This window comes from Monodon monoceros, unplaced genomic scaffold (genome assembly GCF_005190385.1).
Source record: "Monodon monoceros isolate NGI ecotype Baffin Bay Population unplaced genomic scaffold, NGI_Narwhal_1 Super_Scaffold_3, whole genome shotgun sequence".
NCBI lineage: Eukaryota > Metazoa > Chordata > Mammalia > Artiodactyla > Monodontidae > Monodon > Monodon monoceros.
In genome coordinates, this window is record NW_021703780.1 from 5,218,039 (window position 1) to 5,224,038 (window position 6,000).

At 51.9% G+C, this 6,000-nt stretch overlaps 1 protein-coding gene across 1 annotated transcript in view; it reads right to left on the reverse strand.

Annotated features, from left to right (window-relative positions):
* Positions 1-646, reverse strand: part of F13A1 (coagulation factor XIII A chain) — a 140,398-nt gene extending 139,752 nt beyond the window's left edge. Inside the window, exon 1 of the mRNA XM_029241675.1 lies at positions 581-646. The gene's annotated coding sequence lies outside the window, so the exon portion shown is untranslated. The remainder of the gene's footprint in view (positions 1-580) is intronic.
* Between the last annotated feature and the right edge of the window lie 5,354 nt (positions 647-6,000).

Consider the following 6,000-nt stretch of genomic DNA (forward strand, 5'->3'; position numbering starts at 1 on the left):
GCCAGTTGGGAGAGAGAACCATTAAAGCAGAGACTGGGGCGCCCCAGGTGCTGCCCGGGTGCAGGCCAGGCTGGGTGAGCGCAGGTGGGCAGAAGCGCCCCCTTCTTGTCAGGTCTGGGCTGGGGCAGGTGCTCCAGTTCGGCTGCCTGCGGCTGGGGAGATGGGGTGCCAGCGATGGAGAGCGGAGCTGGACCACTCGCAGTGCCAGCCAAGCAGGTGTTCTTACCTGGCCCTGCCTGCCCCCCTCTGCAACCTTCTGCATCCTCTCTCCATAATCCGCTCCCCTGAAGAAAGGGGTGGGGCTGTCCTTTGGGGGAGCACCCCAGGTGCCCCTTGGTGGCCCTTTTCAGGCAGCAGCGCCTTTAGGGAAGCTTCGTGGGATGCCTGAGAGAAGGCCTGCTCGGAAGTGGGGCTGGGTAGATGCGGAGTAAGGGGCGAAACGGAACTGGACCGCTGGGGCTGCTTCCGATACCCGCTCCCCCGCACTCCGGGCACCAACTGACGGATCGGCCCGGAAACCCAGGGGCAGGAGGTGGACGCAGGGCTTCGGGATGCCCCGGCAGAAGGGGCGGCTGCTTACCTGCGGTCCCCTCCCGAGGTGTCCCAGTGCAGGCTGGCTCTGGGCGTCTCTGGAGTACTCCCTCCAAAGGACACAGGCTAAACGACAGGAAACTTAGCTCTTAAATAACTTCCTAAGGACCCTCCCCCCCGCTTCCTCCCCCCATCCCGCAGCGTTTTCTCCTCCCCCTTCTCGAAGGCTGGCGAAGCAGCAGCGTCTCTGGGACTTGCTGGTCACCCAGCCATGCTGCTGTTATTCCGGCATGACCCCCCCCCCGGCCCCCCTTTCTCCCAGTTTCCAACCTGGTGGCTGGGAGCCCCGGGCAGAGTGCCCTGCAGTGCCCGGCAGACTGCGCCCCCTTCCCCTCTCCCACTTTGGTCAGAAGGCTGGGAAGGAGGGGTCTTCCTGCACAAGGGAACGTTTTCGCCCTCCAGGATTCCGAGGGCGGCTGGTGCGGTTTGGCAGGACGGAGGGTCTGCCCTCCTACAGACAAGTCACGGACAGCTGTGACCATGCACAGCAAGGAACGTGTCCTTGTTGGGTAAATAAAGCTGAGGGGCATGGGCTACATTCCTGAACCATCCACAGAGCCTCGCCACCATCTAACCACAAGATTTCCTGCCCGGGGTGGGGGTGGGGGGATGCCCAGCTGGAGGGAAGATGAGTAAATACCTTTAAGAGTGTTACAAAAATTAGAAAATGACTTTTTTTTTTTCTGAAAACCATTTTGGTTTCTTTTCAAATAATAGAAGAAAAAGAAAAGAAAAATTTCCTTCTAAAATTTTCCATACTTTCTTTTCCTCTGAGTCTTTATATCTCTATAGACTCCTATTTCCAGTCGTGGCTATCTCTAACCTTCTTTACTGTCTCCGTATTTCTGACCCTGTCACTTGATCTAATTTACTAGGGAAAAAAACGATGCCACTGTTTAAGAATTCTCTCAGTTTTTTGCTACCAAATCTATGCACTCGCCTGCAAACTTACCCATCTTTTCCCTGTTTCTTCTTATTACTACAGTAGAAAGGTTCCCACCTTGTCCATGGCCAAGTGTGCTGTGTCCCCCCTTTGCCTGTGTTCCCTGTCACCTTCTTCAGGGCCTTGCTGTGCGGCTTCTCCACTCTCCCTCCTGTACCTTCAGGCTCCCTGTCTCTAGCAGTTCCCTCCCATCAGCATGTATTCAACTTCAAGTCTCTTTAGTATTTTAAGAAACCCTTGCTCAACCCACATCCCCCAGCTATCGTTCCTTCTCTCCCCTCTTTGTTGCAAGCTTCTGCCCCCATCATTCTACGGAAACTGTAGTTCAGGGTCATCCATGGCCTGTGCTAGATCCAAAGGACAGGATCCAGTTCCCATCTACTTAACCTTTGGAGACGCTGAACTCTGTTGCCCACACTTGCCTTGAAGGTCTTTCCCCCGGGCGTCTGAGAGATGCGCTCTCTGGAGTTCCTCCATATGCTACACAGGCTCCCTTGATAATTTCAGCAACCACCATGATTTCAGTTTCCATCCTGACTTCTCCCACATCTAGGTCTTTAGTCATAATCTTTCCAGAGCTTCAGACTCCCCTCTCTAACTGCCTACCAGCCATCGTCACTTGGCATGTCCCAATGATAACTTGCAGCTCATCATGTCTAAGATGAGATATGTAATTTTCCCTAAAACCCTGGACCAGGAGTGTCCTGGATTCCTAGCTACCCTTGCCCACGTGGGGTCCACGGAAGAGTGGTCAGCCCTACACCCTCCAGACCAGGTTACACAGTTGCCAGGTCCCCCTGGGATTCCTGGCTGTGTTGTGCCTTTGGGACAGGCTTGCTACCCTCAAAACCACTACCACAGTGACACTTTTGGCCTGAGACTCACCGATTATTGTGTGAACATGCATACGTGCTGGTTAACTTTCTAACTCTACCAAACCACCAGCCGAGGAGAATTAAGCACACAATGGCTTTCTCTTGCCCAACAAATAGTGTCAGTAAGAGAGTGTCTGAGGGCACCAAGCCGTAGGATGGGTGGTTGAAGCCCACCCACGTTACAGACCCTTTGCCCGCAGTCCTGGGTCTTAGAAATCAGCACAAAGTTTTCTGACCATACGGTGAGCCTTTGCTGGGCGAGAAAATGTGATCTCTGCAGGGGCAGCTGGGTGCATAGACTCAGGTCTAAGGTGTCTTGTCTCTGAACACTATTTGCTTGGCACGGAGGTGGCACAGTGTATGTATTTAAGGAATGTAGCAGCTGGTGTTCAGCTAGGAAAACAAAAATGACTTGAGGTATTTTTAAAAGAGGGAATTTAACGCAGGCCATTGGTTACACAGGTGATGGAAAAGACAAGGTGCCAAGTAGGGGCAGATGAGGCAGCAAGAGCAGGGAGGACGTGGCATCATCACGGCATGCGGGCTGGGGTTGTGTGGCCGAGACTGGAACCGCCAGAGCTCCACCCTTTCCCAGAAACACTGTCTGGGCTTCCGTAGGAGGAAGGACCCCCCTAGCTCGTTTCTTTCTTCTCCGTCCTCACTCCCTCCACTGTCTCCCATTTGCTACAGTCAGTTAACGAAGGGGCCAGGGAAACACAACCTGCAAAGATGGCGCCACCACGCCTGTGATGGGGGGAAGGGCCCCAAGACCACCCGAGGTTCAATGAATCACAAGGTGGACCCACCAGCCTGTCATCCTCACCGCTATGATTTAGGACAGCAAGAAGGTACAAAGCAAAATCAGCAAAGGGAAAAAGCACATGGGGCAAAGGCCAAAGGAAGCCAGGTACAAAGTTACAATGGTCCTCACCCGCTGGAGTCACACAGCCCATGCTTGACTCCCCAGCTACACACTGTGACAACACGTGTGAAATGGCCTCACCAGGGAGACCATCAGAGACCCAGAGCCCAAGAGTTTTATTGGAGCTGCTCACAGAGGCCCCCTCTGCCTGGCACGGATGAGTCTTCAGGCTCCCAGGAGGAAGCAGGTGCTCCACATAAACCACCCCGACTGTACAACGTAGGCACCTCGAGCCATGCCTCTAGGTCAAGGAGTGGTGGGACGACTCCTGAAATTGGAGGCCCCCGATGCAGCCAAGCAAGGCTCGCGAGCAGGCCTCTCTAAGGAGAGTGGGCAGGGCTCCGGTGGGGACTCCTTTCTTCACAGCCTCCCCACGCCCACCCAGGCAGATTAGAGCAGAGACAAGGTGACCTCAGAGCAAACAGTTCCAGGACTGGCACATCAAGCCGTGGACCTTTCATCACAGTACGGCCAGTGCCTCTCGCTCCCTTCCCAGCATTGCTGTAGGGCCACAACCATGGCCTGGAGAGAGGAAACTCCAGTGGGAAAGTCACTGGGAAAATGGAGCTCTTCCCGCCACGTCCCCTGGCCTCACGGGCTCGAGATGGGACCTCTGGGGAGATGTGCATCCTCTCGGTGCATAAGCCCTGGCACCTCTTCCCATTTCTCTGCAACCAAAGGGGTCACGATCCCAACATCCCGTTGATAGAACCTTGAAGAAAGCTCCAATTTATACCTCGTTGTCTCCTCCAGGGGCAGGGCAAGAAGGCCTGAACACGTCACCTAGGGATCCTGGCTCCTGTCAGAAACATGTAGCAGCCTTTGGGAGTTGTAGGTAAACAGGAGGTGCAGGGTGGAGGGATTCCAAGTTCCCTTAATTTGACTCTTTGATTCTGAGCTTTCACTTATATGATATGGACACTCTTCTCTCCAAATAAACTACCATCTTTCTCCTACTTGGCAATACCCGGGAAGTGGACTGTTTGCTCAGGGGATGACTTTTCCAGCAGACTCTATTTGATTTACATGCAAAACTTCACATCCCAAACAAACAAACAAAAATCTCAGTCACGTCTGGACCCTACTGGTTTTTTCCAGCTGAAACAGGATCTGGATTTTGTTGGTTATAGATGCAGTGGCAGAGGGAGGTGAGTGGATATAAATAACAATGAGCCTTCAAAGATGCCAAACCTCTCAACCTCTCCCTGTCTTGGGGGAGACTTTTTCCTCCAGTGCCCTTGAGCCTTAGGAGTTGGGGGAAAACTTTCCACTCCAGAAGGAGGTGAGGCTGGGGGGAGGATGAAATGCAGGCTGAGCCACAGCTGTGAACGGTTGGAGAGGGAGTGGCCCTCTGTCTCCCTTCACACCTTTCTCAGAGCCTCAGGGGAGCCTTCACAAATTCTGACCACGATATTGGAAGCCCCAAGAAGGAATTTAAAAAGCACCATCCCAGCCGCTGCCACAATAGAGCTTGGCTTCTGAGAAAGGACCCTTCCTCTGACAGAGCTCCTTTCCGTCTTCTTTTAGGAGAGATGGAATCCACGCCAGTGCGCCAGTGACAGCTCTAGAGGGCAGAAGCTTCTCCTGCTTCAGCTTTCCTGGGTGTGGTTCCCTCTGGCCAGCGCTTTGCCGTCACCCTTAATCTACCATCCCGGGGAGCAGTGGATTGCAGGGCTGTCTCCTCATGGCTGGGCCCTCCAGGAGGACACACGGAGGAAAGCTGTTTCCTCCTTAGGCGTGAGAGTGAACTAATGCACTTGTGTGCTTATCACTCGCGTGAATATCTCTGTCTTTATTATTACTGTTATTTGTAATTGTGGCAAAATACACATAACGTAAAATTTACCATCTTAATTATTTTTCAGCGTACAATTCAGTGGTGGCAAGTATATCACATTGTTGTCCAACCAATCTACAGAATTTCTTCACCTTGCAAAACTGAAACTCTATACCCAGCAAACAACTGATCTGAGTGTGTGTGTTTGTGTGCGTAAGGGTATTTGTGAAAATGTGCCTGTATGCGTGTGCCTGTCTGTGTGAGTGTGTGATGTGAGTGTGTGTCCAGGGGCAACGGGAGGACTGCAGAACCACCCAGAAGATGCTTCAGCCGTGCACTGGCTTCCTAGCGCCTCCAGAGTTCTGACTGGACTGGTTTAAAGACACTCCAAGGCTTCTTAAATTTAAAAGACTATATAAAATATGAGAAAAGTCAACTAGAGCTGGATCTCTTACAGATGAAGTCTTCCAGGTTTGAAGGCAGGAGATCTTCTAGTAAAATGTTGATGACTTAAAGATATCAAGAGTCGAGAGGGCTTAGGAAGCTATAAGCAGCTTCACCAGCACAGACACAGGGCAAAGCCTGCTTGGTTTGTTCAATTCCATTCCTTACTCTGGTGGTGCACAGACTCCATGACCACAGAAGCAAATAAGAGATCCCACATCTACCTTTCCCACTTATCTTGCTTTTTGGGCTAAAAAGCATTCAGTGATAATAAAGCATTGTGAAAAAACAGCAAATAAAATGGTAACATAGCAATGCCCATGAACATAATGATCAACAGAAGTTAAACTTAACGGTAATTCCACAAATTTGTAACAAAGGTGTTAATTGAAAGGACAGCAGCAGTTGAAAACCACATCTAGCACCAGATAACGGGGACGTGCTGCAA